Source organism: Oryx dammah, unplaced genomic scaffold (assembly GCF_014754425.2).
Source record: "Oryx dammah isolate SB20612 unplaced genomic scaffold, SCBI_Odam_1.1 HiC_scaffold_28, whole genome shotgun sequence".
Classification (NCBI taxonomy): domain Eukaryota; kingdom Metazoa; phylum Chordata; class Mammalia; order Artiodactyla; family Bovidae; genus Oryx; species Oryx dammah.
Window position 1 is genome coordinate 84860738 of NW_024070212.1, and position 17709 is coordinate 84878446.

General features: G+C 42.9%; 1 long non-coding RNA gene across 1 annotated transcript; it reads left to right on the forward strand.

Moving 5' to 3' along the window:
- The first annotated feature begins 2827 nt into the window (after window positions 1-2827).
- On the forward strand, window positions 2828-15626 carry LOC120857091. Its single transcript, XR_005719573.1, has 2 exons — window positions 2828-2914; window positions 15128-15626. It is a non-coding gene; the product is annotated as an uncharacterized LOC120857091 (long non-coding RNA).
- The last annotated feature ends 2083 nt before the right edge of the window (window positions 15627-17709 follow it).

The window sequence follows — 17709 nt, forward strand, 5'->3', positions numbered from 1 at the left end:
AATTTAGGAGTGAATGAATGAATAAATGAATATCTAACCTACTCAGCCTGTTCTGCATCCCCCACTTCCTCCTGGTGGCCATAGCTGCAGTGTTTGGGAAGCTGAGAGCTCTGAGCTCTGGAGAAGTGATCCTGGCTTTCTCTCTAGGGGATGTGCCAAGAGCTCACCATTATTTGGTCTGTGTCTAACATGGTTTGGGTGCAGGTGCTTCTGGGCTTTGTAAACACTGGGCCTCTGGGCTCTGCCCCAGAAGCCCCCAGCTTCCCAGAACCGGTGGCGCCAGTTCCTGTTCAGCAGCTGCTCTTTCTGTAAGGCCTTTGCAAGCCTCAGTGCCCCTTCTGGTAAGCGCAGGGGCCAGGAGGGAGGTTCTACTTTCACATTCACTACCACACCCACAGGAGGGAGATTTCTTAATGTGGAGGGGAAATTTCCTTTCTCTTTAGGCCTAACCTCAAGCTTGCTGCTGAACTCATTTTTTCAGGACAGACTCAATTTTCTGTTGAGGCTCGGGTGTCCCCAAGATCTAAACTTGGATCTGCTCCAGAAACAAGGGAGACCTATGGCCCTGCTGAGCCCCTGCAGCAGGCACGCTCTATGCTCAAGTGCGCACTACATGCATCCTGATGTGGCCTGCCCCTGCCCCATTTTACAGATGTGGGGACTGAGGCTCAGGGCAATGGAATAACTAGAGCTGGAACGTTCAGATGGGGAAATCTTCCCCTTAGAGCTTTGAAACAGTTGGGAATGGCCACAGAAAGGAAATCCCCAGATGGAATTAATCTTGGCTGCTTGTCTACACATGCCCAACTCTGTTCCTTTGCTTCCTGTAATCTGCCTGTTTATTTGTGTCCATATCTGTGTCTCCTACTTGACTGCCCCTCCTCAAGGGCAGAGAAGGTGACTCGTTTATGCCCTTTCCCTGGTCCCAGCACAAGGCCTGAGGCAGGAAGAGACTGCTGCTCTAAGAAGTTAAAAGTATGAGAGCAAGCCAGTGTGTCTGGTGGTGGAGAGTTAGTGGTGGGGAACAGCAGGTCAAGGCTGGAGATAAAACCAAGGCTGGATCCTGTAGGCCATGGTGAGGGATCTGTCTTTAATTCTAAGGGAAAAAGGAAGCCACTTAAGGCTTTTGAGCAGGGCCCTTACATGTTGTGCTGTGTGTACTCAATCACTCAGTTATGTCTGACTCTTTGCAATCCCATGGCCTGTAGCCCACCAGGCTCCTCTGTCCAGGGACTTTTCCAGGCAAGAATACTGGAGCAGGTTGCCATTTGATACTCCAGGGGATCTTCCTGACCCAAGGATTGAAGCTGCATCTCTGATGTCTCCTGCATTGGCAGGCAGATTATTTACCACTGTGCCACCATGTTACAACAAAGTAATCTGGCTGTAGTGTGGGAAATAGATTGGAAAGTAACAGATGAGGAGGCTCAGTGAGGAGCTGTCCCAGTGGACCAGGCAAGAGATAAGAGAATCTCTTGAGGTCACTGCTTCTCAGACTTGAGTGGGCATCAGAATCGCCTGGAAGGCCTGTTAAAGCCCAGCTTGCTGGACTCACCCCCAGTTTCTGATTCAGTGGGTTTGGGGTGGGACCCACCTAAGAATTTGTACTTCTAGGAAGATCCCGGGTAGTAAGGATGCTGCTGATCCCCGAGGACCACTGGCTTTAGGGAAAGAGAAGAGGGAAAGGATGAGTGAGGCAGTCTTATCCTCGAAGACCTTCCTCTCATGGGAGCACAGTGTGACTATTGCAGTTCTAGAGAAGTGGAGGCATCTGCACTTTGATAGCCCAGGGAGGGAACTCTCCTCCAGTTTGGGGTGGAAGAGGGGGTCAGAGGAAACTTTCTGGAAGAGGGAACTCTTGAATTCAGTTACAATAGTTAAGTAGGAGTTAACCAGGAGAGAAAGATCAGCAGGAAAAATGGGAAGGAGAAGATGCTCAAATCAGAGGGCAAACCTTGAGCAAAGGCAAGAAGTTGAGGAATAGTGAGATTTGTTTGAGCAGTTGAACAAGAGACTTCAAAATGAAGACAGTATATCAAGAAGGGCTTTGCATACAAATTAAAGACTTTGGACTTGATTCTGTGGATCAGAGGTTTGGAAACTATTTTAGGAGGAGGAGCGACTGGGAAGTATGTGGTGTGAGAGATGTCACAGACCCCTCTGAGAATCTGAACAAAGTTGATGTGCACACAAATAGAACTAGGGTGTTCACAGATTTGCTGAAGGCTATTCATAAACTTTAAAAACCCACAAACAAACTCAAATCTCTGCAGTGGATGATGGATTTTAAGCAGATAGTTATCTTAATTAAGTTTTAGTTTATAAAAAAAAAACTCTCACTAGCCAAGTAAACAATGGATTTGAGCAGAGGTAATGGGGTGAAAGGTAATATATAACAGGGTGGGAAGGGACCAGTTTAACACCTATAACACAAGTGTTAGGTTGATAAGTGTCAAGATCAGACTTGCTTTTTAGCAAAGTCACTGCTCAATTCAAGAAGCATTGCTTGGGAGCTGAGTTCAGAGGCTGTCTTTGCCTGGCTATAAACCAGCAGGAAGGAGCCATCTGCACCCTCACCCCACCTACTAGAATCTGCTGGTCATCAGTCAGCTGAGGCCCAGATATCCCAGGCCTTTGAGGGACAGAAGCCAAGGACGTGAAGGAAGGTAGTGCTCTGATGAGCTGGGGAGAGGCCAAAAGGGCAAAGAGGAGTAGTGAGTTTTGGGGAGGTGGCCAGAGTGTCAGTCCTTTCAAAGATTTTGCAATAGCCCTAGGAAGTGAACAGAACTAAGATGATTATCTCTGTTGAACAGATGAGACACTGAAGGCCAGAAAAGGTGAGAACTTGCCAAAAGACACGTAGCAAACATCAAGGCGGAACTGAGAAGAGAACTCATCAACAATGGATTCTTGGGTCAGTATCTCTCATCTTAATTTGACCCTGGTGCAAATTTTGCCATAGCTGTAGCCTGTGGCTCCGTAATCATGTAATTCTGTGATTCTAGCAAAAGGTTGTCTACAGTTAACTCAATTCAAAGGAATATCTGCCTTTTCACTCCAAAACCATACCGTCAACCACCTGTGAAGTTTAGAGCCAGCCACTTGGCCAACTTTTCTCTTCACCTATAAAATAAGAGGATAGCACTCAGTGTCCACAAAGCCTTCATCTTCTCTGTACTATAGTGGTCTACAAAGGCTTCAGTGATCCAAAACACGGCCCTACAGCCTGGATGGGAGGGGAGTTTGGGGAAGAATGGATGCATGTATATGTATGGGTTAGTCTCTCTGCTGTGCATCTGAAACAGTTACAACGTTGTTAATTGGCTACATTCCAATATAAAATAAAAAGCTACAAAATATTCTGCCCTAGCTTTGATGTGGCAACAGGATTCTCACTAGCCCAACTCCTTTTATATACAGTTATGAGGAATAATAATAAGAAGAATGATAAAGATTAACATTTATTTCTTTCTATGGGCCAAACACTGATCTAAGTATAATTTTATGTTTTAAAAAATACTTTTGAAGGCTACTGTTATTATTATTTCCATTTTGTAAATTAGAAAACTAGTAACACAGAGAGAAGTTGTGTTCCTTAACATAAAGTCATACAGCTAACTATTTATAGAACCAGGGTTCAAACCCAAGCAGTTGGCTCAAGGTCCATGGTCCTTAGGAGCTGAAGAGTGAGGGGTGGGGACTGTCAAGTGAAGCCTCAGTGGTGGGAGGCTCACTCCCATCATCACTCACATCTTCACAGAAAGTTGTGCTATGTCACACTGCCCTCCACCCTCTGCAAAGGGATGCTTGTAAGATGTTATCTAGTGACTTGTGGAAGGAATTTCCAAATTAGGCAAATAAAAATACAAGATACCTGGTTAAATTCTAATTTCCAGTAAAAAGCAAATAATTTTTTAAGTCTATCCCATGCAACATTTGTGACATGTTTATATAAAAACTTTTCATTATTTATCTGAAATTCAGATTTAGCTAGGTATCCTGTATTCTATATGACAAATGTACTTCCAATATAACAAAAATAAGGACAAGTCATGGCAACTTCCTTCTAGAAGAATGAGTGAGTATTGTTATTGTTTTGCTCCCTGGTCCAGAAGGTTGACATGATGGCCTTGGCTGAATCATTTTCAAGGGAATAGGAATGACTGCTCCTCCCTCATCTCAAATGGGAAGTCCAGAATGACCTGGAACAGGCCCTGTTCACTGGCTGCCCACATCTCTGGCTGAGTTTCCAGTGCCCTGCTCACAACTTGGAAGGTGACATAAACAGTGATCTCCCTCCTTCTCTGCTCCCCAGTAGATTCCCAGGGCCTTTCTAGGACATTCAGGTCTTCAAATACTAATTCCTGCTCCTCTCTGAACCTGGGTAATTGCTTCTGGGATAGTTAGAGGAAAGGTAAGAAAAGCACATATTAGATTCTCAAGTCAGAGTGGGTCATTTCTCAGGTTTTCCTCATACCGAATGTTGTGGAGTCTGGGGAGAATACCAAGACGCAAGGATTTTCTGACTTTAACAACATGTTGTGATTTCCCAAAATCCACTCCCCCCCCCGCCCCCGCAATCCGCCCCAGGAAATGGGTTTTGAAATATAAATATGTGGGGTTAGTCCACATCTGACACAGCTGTGCCGAAGCTTGCTTTCTCATGGCTGGCATCCCAAACAGACCCTGGGCTTGACCAAACTCCTACCTCCCCATCACAACCTGACCCTGGGCTTCCCTCTCTTCCTTACCACATCCCACCCATGCCCTGTGTGGAGTGGTTTTTATCAACAGAGCCTGTCTCATCTCATTGGGAAACTGGCTGCTCACATGCTTTCAATCTGCTTTGTCTCCCCTGATTACCAAGATGTCCCAGACCAAATCGCACTTAGTTGAAATGCATTTGGGTGGTGGACCCTGCCTGCCTCAGCAGAAATATTAGAACAGCTGCCTAGAGCACAGCCAAGACTTAACATAAAATGCACATCAGCATCCCCAAAGTAAAAGGTATTTTGAAAAGTGTTTTGTATTAATGTTCTTGAATATATACATTTATAGGCATACTGATGGGGCTTCCCTGGTTGCTCAGACAATAAATAATCTGCCTGCAGTGCAGGAGACGCAGGTTCAATCCCTGGGGAGGGGAAGATCCCCTGGAGAAGGAAATGGCTACCCACTCCAGTATTCTTGCCTGGAGAATTCCATGGACAGAAGGGCCTCTCAGGCTGTATGGGGTCTATACAGTCTATGGGGTTGTAAAGAGTCAGACAGGACTGAGCGACTAACATATACACAAGCATTCTGATTAGACCCCAGGCAGAGGTCATAGTTATTTCCTTAAAAGAATTCATTTGAAAAAGATTTAGAACAGAGCAAAAATAAACCCTTCTTGGTTGAGAAGGATGGGGGTCCAAGTTTTTTTTTTCTGAATATTTTCTTACTGAAATCCTCTAAGCTGACCTATTAACCAGACATGTGCTTGGCTTTGTCAACTGGAGCCAGAATATCCCCCATCATCATTACCTTCATAACCACAGCTGAGAGTCACTGATCACTTATTTTGAGCCAGGAATTTTGCTAACTATTCTACATGATTTATATCACTGAGTTCCCTAATGATCTCCTATAAGAAGTATAATGTTTTCATGAAGATTTCTTTTTTCTTAGAGCAGTTTAAGGTTCACGACAGAATTGAGGGACAGTTCTAAGATGTCTTATGCACCACCTGTCCCCATATATGCATAGCCTACCTCATTATGAACATCGCCCACCAGAGTAGTATGTTTGTTTTAGTTGATGAACCTACATTAACACCTCATGCATGGGTACCAAGTTGCTTCAGTGGTGTCCGACTTCTGTGCCAGACACCTCTGTCCATGGGATTATCTAGGCAAGAATAATGGAGTGAGTTGCCATGCCCTCCTCCAGGGGATCTTCCCCACGCAAAGATCAAGCCTTGGTCTCTTATGTTTCCTGCCTTGGCAGACAGATTCTCTATTGCTAATGACACCTCGGAAGCCCCTTCACACATCATAATTACCCCCAAATCCATACTTTACCCTCGGTACTGTACATTCTATGGGTCTGAACAAATGTATAATGACATATATCCATCATTATAACATTATACGTAAGTACTTCTGCTGCCTTAAAAATCCTCTGTGCTCTACCTATTCACCCTCCCTGCCCCCTCCCAACTTCTGGCAACCACTAATCTTTCTGCCTCCATAGTCTTTCCTAGAATGTCCTATAGTTGGAATCATAAAGTATGTAGCCTTTTCAGACTGACTTCTTTTACTTAGAAATTATGCATTTAAGTTTCCTTTTCATCATTTTTAGGACTGAATAGTAGTTTATTGTCTAGATGTACCACAGTTTATTTATCCATTCACCTACTGAAGGGTATCTTTGTGGCTTCCAAGTTTTGGCAATTGTAAGTAAAGCTGCTATAAACATCTATGTGTAGGTTTTTCTTTAGACATAAATTTTCAACAACTCTTATCTCCAGATCAAATGGTGAAATATATTTAGCTTTGTAAGAAATTGCCAAACTCTTCCAAAGTGACTGTACTATTTTGCATTTTTACCAGCAATGGATGAGAGTTCCAGTTGCTCCATTTTATTGTCAGCACTTGTTGTTGTCAGCATTCAGGATTTTGGCCATTCTTATAGGTATGTAGTGGTATATCAATATTGCTTTAAGTTGATTTGACATATGAAATGGAGCATATTTTCATATGTTTATTTGCCATTTGTATATCTTCCTTGTGAGATATCTGTCAAGCTCTTAGCTAACTTTTAATCAAGTTGTTTGATTTCTTGTCACTGAATTTTAAGAGTTCTTTATATATTTTGGATAACAGTCCTTTATCAGATGTCATCTGCAAATATTTCCTCCTGCTCATGGATTGTCTTCTCCATCTCTTGATGTTGTCTTTCACAGAGCAGAAGTTTTTAATTTCAGTGAAGATCAGTTTAATGATTATTTCTTTCATGAATCATGTATTATATCTAAAAAGGCACCATCACACCTACATCTATGCATCATTCTTTCCTATGTTATCTTCTAAGAGTCTCATACTTTAAAGTTTTACATATAGGTCTGTAATCTATTTTGAGTAAACTTTTGTGAAGGGTATAAGGTCTCTGTCGACATTTGTGGGGTTGTTTTTTTTTTTTTTTGCCTATGAATGTCCAGTTGTTCCAGCACCATTTGTATAAATGACTATATTTACTCCATTGCATTGCCTTTGTTCTTTCGTCAAAGATCAGTTGACTATATTTATGTGGGTTGATTTCTGGGCTCTCTACTCTGTCCATTGATCTATTGTCTGTTTTTTCACCAATCCCACACCATGTTGATTACTATAACTTAATATAGTGAGTCTTAAAGTTGGATAGTTTTAGTCCTCCAACTTTGTTCTCCATGTTGGCTAGTTGAAGCTTTTGTCTCTACACATAAAGTTTAGAATTAGTTTGACAATATCCGTGAAATAACTTGCTGAGGTTTTGGTTGAGATTACATTGAATCCACAGATCAAGTTGTAAAGAATGAACATTTTTATAATACTGATTTTCCTATGCATATATCTAGTTTTTCTTTTTTAATCAGAGATTTGTAGTCTTAATCACATGAATCTTGTATACATTTTGTTAGATTTATACCTAAGTGTTTAACTTTTGGGGGCTTTAATGTAAATGGTATTGTATTTTTATGTTCAAATTCCATTTTTTTTTCATCACTGATATGTGTGTAAGCAACTGACCTTTGTACATTGATCTGTACAGTAAGTGATCTTGTAAAAATCACTTATTGGTTTCAGAAGATTGTTAGCAATTCAGGTTTTCTTAGATGGCCATATCACCTGTAGACAAACATAGTTCTGTTTTTCTTTTCCCAGTCTGCACACTTGTTATTTCATTTTTCTCTTTTGTCTCAGTGCACTAGCTAGAACTTCCCGTGTCATGTTGAAAGGAGTGGTGAGGGGCGTCCTTGTCTTGTACCCAGTCTTAGTGTGAGAGCTTGGAGTGTTTCACCATGTGTGATGTTAGCTGTGGGTTTTTTGAAGATATTCTTTATCAAGTCAAGGAAGTTCTTTATTCACAATTCACTAAGAGTTTTTACTATAAATGGTTGTTGGATGTGTTTTCTGCATCTATTGATATGATCATGTGATCAAGTGACTTTTTTTTTCCCCTTAGCCTGTTGATGTAATGGATTACTTGAACTGATTTTCTAATTTTCAACCAGCCTTACTTACCTGGGATAAATCCCACTTGGTTGTGGTGTATAATTCTTTTTATATATTGTTGGATTTAATGTGCTAATATTTTGAAGAGTTTTGCATCTATGTTCATGAGAGCTATTGGTCTGCAGATTTCTTTTCTCACAATGTCTTCGTCTGTTGGGGTATCAGGATAATGCTGACCTCATAGAATGGGTTAGGAAGTATACCTTTGACTTCTTCTATACTTTGAAAAAGATTATAGAGATTTGGTGTAACTTTTTAAAAATGTTTGGTAGAATTCACCACTGAATCCATTTGGTCTTGGTGCTTTCTGTCTTGGAAGGTTATTAACTGATCTATTAGGATTAATAATTTCTTTAATAGACACAGGCCTGTTCAGGTTATCTATTTCTTTTCATGCAAATTTTAGCAAATTATATCCTTCATGGAATTGGTTAATTTCACCTAAATTATCGAATCTGTAGGTATAGAGTTGTTTATAGTCTTCCATTTCCCTATGATAGCCATAGGATCTGAAGTGATTGTATCAGGAGGTACAATTTTTATTCCCTATTTTGTGGATAAGGAAATTGGGAGTTAAGAAGATTACTTGATATGTCCAGGGTCACATAGCTAATCAAGGTGAAAGCTGGTGTTCTAACCTCAGACTGTACAACCCAAGGCTGGAACATTCAGTCTTGGCAACCCTTCCTTCCCAGAGATTGGTGGCAAGGCAGTCCTGGGAACATAGGTACATGGTAACTATTTGGCCAAGGAGATTAAAGAGACTCATTCATTTTTCATGGCCTGCCTCAAAACTCTCCTGGATATAGATAGTAGATCCAGCCCTCCTTTTTGTACCTCCTTGGCTATGAAGGCATTTATAAGAGTTTGAGCTCCTTTGAGGTGATGAGAGGACATGAGGCAGAAAAGGAAAATATTTTGATGCCAGACAGAGCTGGATTTAAATGATGGCTCAAAATTTAACCAATTCTATGAAGATGGGACAGAAAACTCTAAATTTTAGTTTCCTCATGTATAAAACGGGTAAAATTTCATTTGTTTCATAGGATTGTTATAAGTGTTAACTAGAAAAATTTAGCCTGCATTCAGGCATCCAGTATTTTTTGAGCACTTGTTATGTGCAGAGGCCATTAGGAACTTGCTCAATGCCATTACTATCCTTTCAGAACAGGGATTATATATTCCATGCTCTTCATCCCCATGACCCAGGAGACAGCCTAGGATAGAATGTGTGCTCATTAAATGGCGAGCATATGATGTTTACATAAATTAACAAATAAAATGTAAGTCAAAACTCCATGACATGACATATATAGCCCACCTAGTTTATCTTTGTGGCCTCACGTGGCCTCTGGCTACACATGATTGGTAGCTGGAGGGTAGGGGTGTAATTGGTATTCAGTGAACAAACCATGTCTTTCCATGTCTCAGCATCAACCCGGTTCTCAAATAATTCTCAGTCTTGAATGCCTGCCACACCCTTTTTGTCCACCTGGCAAGTTACTCAGTAGTCTTAGTTTTACCTAGTGGAAAATTCAGAATAAATCTGCTTCTACTCTGCATGCCAGCTTTTCAAATAGTTGTAATCATTCTCCATGACTCCCTTCCTTATCCTGTCCTTCCAGGTCATATTTTCTTCCTGGTTCCCAATAATTCTTGTAGGTGATGGTCTGAATCCCATAGTATCTTGGGCCCTCCCCACTTAGCCAGTTGCCTCTTGGTCATTGTCTTGGGCCTCCCTGGTGGTTCAGGCAGTAGACAATCTGCCTGCAATGAGCGAGACCCAGGTTCAATCTCTGGGTCAGGAAGAGCTTCTGGAGAAGGAAATGGCAACCCATTCCAGTATTCCTGCCTGGAAAAATCCCATGGGCAGAAGAGCCTGGCGGGCTACGGTCCATTGGATTGCAAAGCATCAGACACGACTGAGCAACTAACACGTTCACTTCCACTTTCTTAGCCATTCTTTCACTGGCTATTTGTAAGACAAAATATATTTTGTCACAAGAAGAAAAATTTGTGAAGTTTATATTCTAGTGAGGAGCTGGACCACAAACAAATAAAAACTGAATTTATATATTGGCTGTAGCTGCATCAGAAAGAAAAAGAAAATGAGCAGGTGAGGAGAGAAGGCAGAGTGTGAAAATTACGGATGGGTGCACCTCTGAAGCGAGATGCTGAAGGAAATGAGGGTGTAAGCCATGTGACTGTCTGGGGGAAGTGCCTTCCAGATGAGGAGAAAAGCTAGTATAGATGCCCTCAGGCAAGAGCAACTCTGTGTTTGTGGCAGTGCCAGGAGGCGCTTGTGATGGAGTGGAGAGAGTAGGAGAAAGCACAGTTGGAGATGAGTTCTAAGAGGAACCAAGGGCAGATTATGTAGGTCCTCCAGGACAATGAGAAGGACATTGTTTTAAGTGAGATAGAAATTTAACAGGACTTTACAATGCTGAGTTTTAGAGGAGCAAGTATAGAAACAGAGAGATCTAGTTAGGGGTTATTGCAGTAACCACAGCAGGAGGTGATGGTGACTGGAAGCTGCAAATGCGCTAGAATTCTGGATGTACTTTGAAAGCAGAGCCCACTGCATCTGTTAAAGGATCAAACTTGGGGCAGGAGACAGTGTATGTCAGTCTCCTTCTTTATAAAATAGGGATAATATTTGTACTGTGCAGTTGTTAAGCTTCACAGCAGATGCTCAAGAAATGCAAATTTTCTCTCTCAGCAACTCAGTTGGCAGTGGTCACAGAACCATTAATTATAGTAGATTATTTAAAGTCTGGGTAGAGAAGAGAGATGATGAATTTCAAGTACCTGAAAGAAAGTGAAAGTGAAAGTCGCTCAGTCAGGTCCCACTCTTTGTGACCCCATGGACTGTACAGTCCATGGAATTCTCCAGGCCAGAATACTGGAGTGGGTAGCCTTTCCCTTCTCCAGGGGATCTTCCCAACCCAAGGACTGAACCCAGGTCTCCCTCATTGCAGGCGGATTCTTTACCAGCTGAGCCACAAGGGAAGCCCAAGAATACTGGGGCTTCCTTATCCCTTCTCCTGTGGATCTTCCTGACTCAGGAATTGAACCAGGGTTTCCTGCATTGCAGGTGGATTCTTTACCAACTGAGCTATGAGAGAAGCCACCTATGGGACCCCAAAAGGGAGAGGTACCATGGGAAACACATAGGGCATGATTTAGGATATAGTTCAGGGTGAAAGTCTGGGAGATGTCTTTGAGTATGTAGCCCTGAAACCACAGGCGTAAGTCAAGAATAGAGTCCTTTCCATTACCATAGTAATACTGTGCAATATTCATGGGACTAATATATACTTTAAAGAGGAAATCACAGCATCGTTAGAAGCAGAATGAAAAATATGGTATCATATGAAATGAGGGAATAATTTTTTTCTGGAATACTGGGCTAAGAGAAGCCAGGAAAAATGAGTGGACATATTGGTATAGTTTCTTGGAAATATACCTTAAAGGGAACTGAGTATCTCCATGGTTATTAGTAATCAAGGTAGGGAAGACAGTTTAGGCAACATGCGTGTAAATCGAACAGGCTTTAGTCTTCATCCAGGCCGTCCCCCTACACTATATTATCAGGTTTTAACAATAGCCATGGAATTTTTATCAGTTTGATTGGCTGATAGCACCTCTGGTTGCTCAGATCTGGATTCTGCATCTATGGACATGCTGGCTTTGCACAGATGTGTGGTCCATGGGAGCCCCCAGGGACACATGATAAATTCCATGCAACTATTTGTGTATTGCAAAGGCTAGTCCCCTCTCTTACTGCTTTATTGGTATTTTGCCATCTGCCCCAGGTACCTGAGAGTCAGCAGAACTGGGCTCTTTCCGGACTCTATCATCACCCAATGGTATCTGTGTGTTGAGATGATTGATCTGATCTGCACACTTGCACAATCATGTGTGGTTCTGGCCCCACACCGTGAGAAGGTCTATGATTCCAGAAGAGTGTGTCAGGATGAAACAGAGGGCATGTGTGGCTGGAAAATGATGTATAAGGATGAACTGAAAGAGATGGAGTTTTTTGTTTTTTTTTTTTCTTTTTACATGAGGGATAGGAGATTCAAGTAGGATGTGTCTTCAAATTCTTTAAGGGCAACTATTTGGGAGAGAAATTGACTTATTCCAATTTCATATTGACTACTATAGGGATGGATCAAAGAGATATATTTTGGTTCATTGTAATAAAAGGTATTTCTAATAACATTACCATCCAACTGTGAAATAAGCTGCCTTTGGAGGAGGATGACTGATAGAATCAACATTTTTAGCTTGGATTCAAGCATTGGATCTGACATTGGACTAAATAAATAACACCTTCTTGCCTCCTCCTCCCTTTTCTCATTATCTCCTCTTCCTACCTCTGTGGTCCTCTCACTTAACCTCAGAGGAACAAACCTATCTGGACTTTAATTATGTTGGTCTAAAAGTTCATTCAAAATGAACTTTTTAGCCAACTTGATACTAAGTGGGAGTCAAAGGGGCCCCTTTGTCTACAACATTTTAGTTTCAGTTTGATCCAAGATGTTCATAACTTTTTTGAGTGATTAATGGGGAAGGCAAATACCTTTCATTCCTCAGGGCTACCAATGACTATGCGTTAAGTGACCTCATCTGGGCACCGAATGGCACCCCACCCCCTGAGGGTTACTTCTCCTTGGTTGGCCCCAGATCAAGGCTTGATGCAGTTTGCTTTGAGGGGAGGAATGTGAAGCATGCCCTCTGTGAAAGCCCAGAACAGATGTTAAGTTTTCTTTTATGACTGGCTTTGCTAAGTGGCTTGTGAGCTGGGCCCTTGGAAGTCAAACCAGGCTTGACCAGGGCTGTTAATGAAGAGATGATCAGGTCCCTCAGACAAAGGGGGAAAGTCCAGAGGATAAGATGTAGGAAGGTGGGCTGTTCTAGAATCTGGGGGAATATACAGGAGTCTCAAAACCAAAAAGAATCTAACAGGTCAAATAGTTTGACCCCATGATTTTACAGATGAGGAAACTGAAGGGCAGAGAGACAGGGACTTCCTTGAAGTAATGCAGAAAAGCAGACCCATGGGGACTAGGACTGGGGCAAGGCAAGTGAGGCCCCTGCATGACCCTGAGGGATTCCACCTGCAATTTTCATTTGCCTCAATCCTGAAGCCTGTACCACCTAAGCTACAGAACTCACCTGCCACACTCAAAGTCCCTCCAGAGAGCTTCTATTCATGGAAGGTACCATGCTTTCTTGCAGATGATTCTATCCCAGTTAGACTAAAGAAGGACCCCTGACCATAGGCGGCCAAAACAGTCTGGCTAGCATCTTAAGGTAGTCTGGTGTGGGCAGTTGTCCCTTGGGCCTAAAGTGATCTAACAATCAGATTCTCTCTTGGGGAGTTGAATCAGCAATAAGAGGAGACAGTCTTTAGTGGTTGAGAGATAAAGTCAAAGGCATTCTTGCTCCTCAGTTCTGTTGCTTTCATTGTTCTCTGTTCATTCTTGTGATGGGAAGGGAGAGAGGAAGGACCAGTCCTATGCCTCTCCCAATTTCTTCCTGTTGCTAAAGGGTATACCTCTTGGGCCACTGTTCAGATTCTGCACTGCTCTGGGTACTACCTGCCTCCCAATCATCCATTTAACAAATAGTGATTGTTGGATACAAAGCTTATTAACATTTGGCAATCAAGCATAGATGTTTCCACCTTAGCAGAGAGACAGACACAAAAGAGATAATAATAGTACCATTTGATGAGTATTAACAAAGGAGAAAAGCAACATATTGTTGGGGCACCAGGAAAAGTTTCATAACTCTTCTAGCAGAACTAGCAGTAAGTACAAAGAAGGCTTCCCCAAGGAGGCATTGCCTGCACTGAGTTCTCAGCAATGGGCAGGATTTTGCCATGTGAAGAGTAAGAATAAAGCACCCTAGGCTTGATCAAGGTACAGGACATGCATACATGCTAAGTCACTTCAGTCGTGCCCTATGGACCATAGCCTGCCAGGCTCCTCTGTACAAGGGATTCTCCAGGCAAAAATACAGCAGTGGGTGTTGTGCCCTCCTCCAGGGGCAAGGTACAGTAAGTCCCCTGCATATGAAAGCATTCTATTCTGAGAACTCATTTTTAAGTTGAATTTGTTCATATAAGTCCAACAAAGTTAGCCTAGGTACCCAACTAACACAATCAGTTATGTAGTACTGAACTGTAATAGGCTTGTAATACTTTCCACATAAATAATATGTAAATAATAGACAAACACAGAAACTAAGACATTTTCAATCTTACAGTACACTACCTTGAAAAGTACAGTAGTACAGTACAACAGCTGATATACAGGGGCTGGCATTTAGTGAACAGGCAAGAAGAGTTACTGCCTGGAGGAGGGGGAGGAGGTAGGAAATGATAAAGCTGAAGGATCATCAACAATAGGAGACAGAGTTGGGGGTGGCAAGCTGGAATTTCATTCATGCCTGATGTTGATGGAACATACATTCACATTTATGAGAGTTCAAAACTTGAAGGTTCATATGTAGGAGACTCACTGTACAGAGCTGAGAACCAGCATGGCATGTATGGAGGAACTGAGAGCAGCTGGACAGCTGTATGAATTTCAAGTCAGCAGGGCAGAGCAAGAGGAGGAGGCTGATCCTTGTAAGCCAGGCTAAGGAGCTTGGATTTCACACACCAGGGGAACTCTCTTACTCTGGTAATCCAAGACTACACTCAGTGCCAGGGCAAGCTTTCCTTGGCCCATGGAGGATTTTACTGAATTCTGAGTCTGAATGCCTTTACACAGTGATGTCTCGGTCTGCCATAATCCCTACTGCACCCCCATTGCCTTTCCATGGTCCTGGCACTCATGTCTATTTCCTTCTACCTTCTGTAGGCTCTGAGGACATGATCCCTGCTCTGGATGCTGGAGAATCTCTGAAGAATTTTTGGCAGGCATAATCAGGTCTCTGCTTTACAAATGTGGATGAGGGCTTTTAGGGGCCCTCTGCAGGCAAGTAAGTCCTTTGGAGGCCATTAGGCAAAAGATGTCAAGGGCCTGGAAGTATGCCACAGAGGAGGATACAATAGGCATTGACCGATGGCCCCTCCAGCCACTCTTGGGTGTTTTGGAGGCCTGGGGAAGTGTAGGAGATGAGCCAGCTATTCTATGCCAAGCACCACTTTACAAGACAGAATGCTGGGACAGTCCTAACCTGCTGGGTTTCTCCTATGTCACTAAGGCTTAACATCTATCACCTCTTGCCAAGATCCCAACAATCCTGTGAGCTACTGCCCCTCCCTTACCATCCATGAAGGCTCAGAGAGATGAAGTGTCTCCCATGAAGGATCCTTGCTAAGTGATTGGTCAGGAATAAAGCCAGGACTTGCTCTACTCTAGTTCACCTCACATGCTGCCTGGTAGGTTTGTCTGGACACTGTTGGAGCCCAGAAGCTCCAACAGCAGCATCTCTGGGAGCCGACCCAGCAGAGAATTAATACGGACTTAGGAAGGCTTCCCTGTTGGTTCAGATGGTAAAGAATCAGCCTGCAATGTGGGAGATTCGGGTTTGATCCCTGCATCTAGAAGATCCCTTGGAGAAGGCACTGGCTACTCCAGTATTCTTGCCTGGAGAATTCCATGGACGTAGGGACCTGGCCGACTACAGTCCATGGGGTTGCAAAAGAGTCAGACGTGACTGAGAGCGACTAATGCTTTCACTTTCACTGCACTTGGGAGCCACACGACTGAGAAAAAAAGAATTGAAGGTACAATACCCAAGAGGACAAGCTGAAATGTTGTGCATTCGGTGTATGTGTATTTGGCTTGGCAAAGCCCAGCTCTGTTTCTCTCAGAAAAGAAGTGAAAGTCTAAGTGCATTGACCTGTTAGCACACAAATGCCAAAGCCACAGTTGTTGTTCTTTGGGGTCCATTGGCCAGGAGAAGTGTGAAGGGGAAACCTGGCTGGAAAGGATCCTTCTGGAAGGGCCCTAGATGACCTGGCCTGGGAGCTCCTGTCCTCAGCTCTGTTGTTTCTTCAGAAAACACTCCTGTGGCCTTAAAAGTCGTAGCTACAGACTCATGCACCCCCTCTAAGTCAGTTCTTCTTGAAGTATGGTTCTTAGACTGGCAGCAGCTTCATCACCGGGGAGCTGGTTAGAAATGCAAATTATCAGACCCCAGACAAACATCCTGAGTCAGACACCAGAGGGTAGCGCAGGGCCAGCACTCTGTGTTTCAGCAAGCCCACCAGGGGATTCTGATGTGAGCCCAAGTTGGAGAGCCCCCGCCATAGGTGATAGTGTGATGATGCAAATGTTTCACTGGCTGCTTTAGTGTATCTCACGTACTTTTCCTGCAATGTCCTGGGCTTCCTAAAGTGAACAAACACTTTCTGCCACATCACTTTGAGTCCAGCAGAATCCCAGTGTAGCCAGTCAAAGAGTGGGCATGGACAGGTAGACCAATGGTCAGTTCAAATTCAAATCCCATTCTGGCTTGTTTTGTTTTGATGTTGCTTGATCTGATCTTGGCTTCGATGGCAGTTCCTCAGGGAAGGTGTCTCAGCTTTCCCAGGCTAGGTTAGAGGCTTCTGACATATTTTCCAGGAGTACCCCAAGTTTCTGCTCATCCTCCCAGTACTCATCCATCAGTCTGTGGCACAATCACCTGTTTAATAAATAAGTGTCTTTTCTTCCACTTCACTCCAAGTCCAGTGAGGGTGGAGCCTGTAGGTTTCCTGTGCATGTGCACGTGTCTGTGGTAGAGTGGAGGAGCACAGAGTAAAGATGTGTTCAGTTGATGGAACACCGAGCTCCCCTGGAGGCCGTGTATAGTGGTTCCCTCAGGCTGGATTGTTTCTCCCCAGTTCTAGCTGTGGCTTTTTATATCTTCTCATTCCAGCTTTAGCTACCAGGTCATCATCTCCTGACCACCCAACCCAACCCAGTTTGTCTTGACCATCCCACTGCTTTGTCTTCAACTGAGCACTGAATCACTATTTAACAGTCTATTTGATTATTTTATGTTCTGACTCCCTCATTCCCACTCCCCTAGAGTATAAGTTTCAAAGTCAGGTTTATCTAGTCAGCTGTGTCCCCTAGCACATCAGATTCCCAGTTAGTGATTTTCAAATGATATATGACTTCTTACTGACTCATTATTCAAACATGTATACATCTTCTATGTATGACCATTTCAGAGATAGAGAAAGATAAATCCAAGAAGAGTGCCATTGCCCAAGTCACATAGCTAGTAAGGAGCAGAGCTGAGCTAGAATCTGTGGCTCTGGCTTTTAAGCCCATCCTCTTTCCACCACATTGCTTACCTTTTTGCCTGACTAAAAAGTTTGGTATTTTTGGTCATCTCTATGTCTTATTTGGAGAAATGTCTATTTAGATCTTCTGCTGTTTTCATTGTGGGTTTTTTTTTTTTTTTTTCTGATGATGAGCATGAAGGCTTTGACTGTGTGGATTAC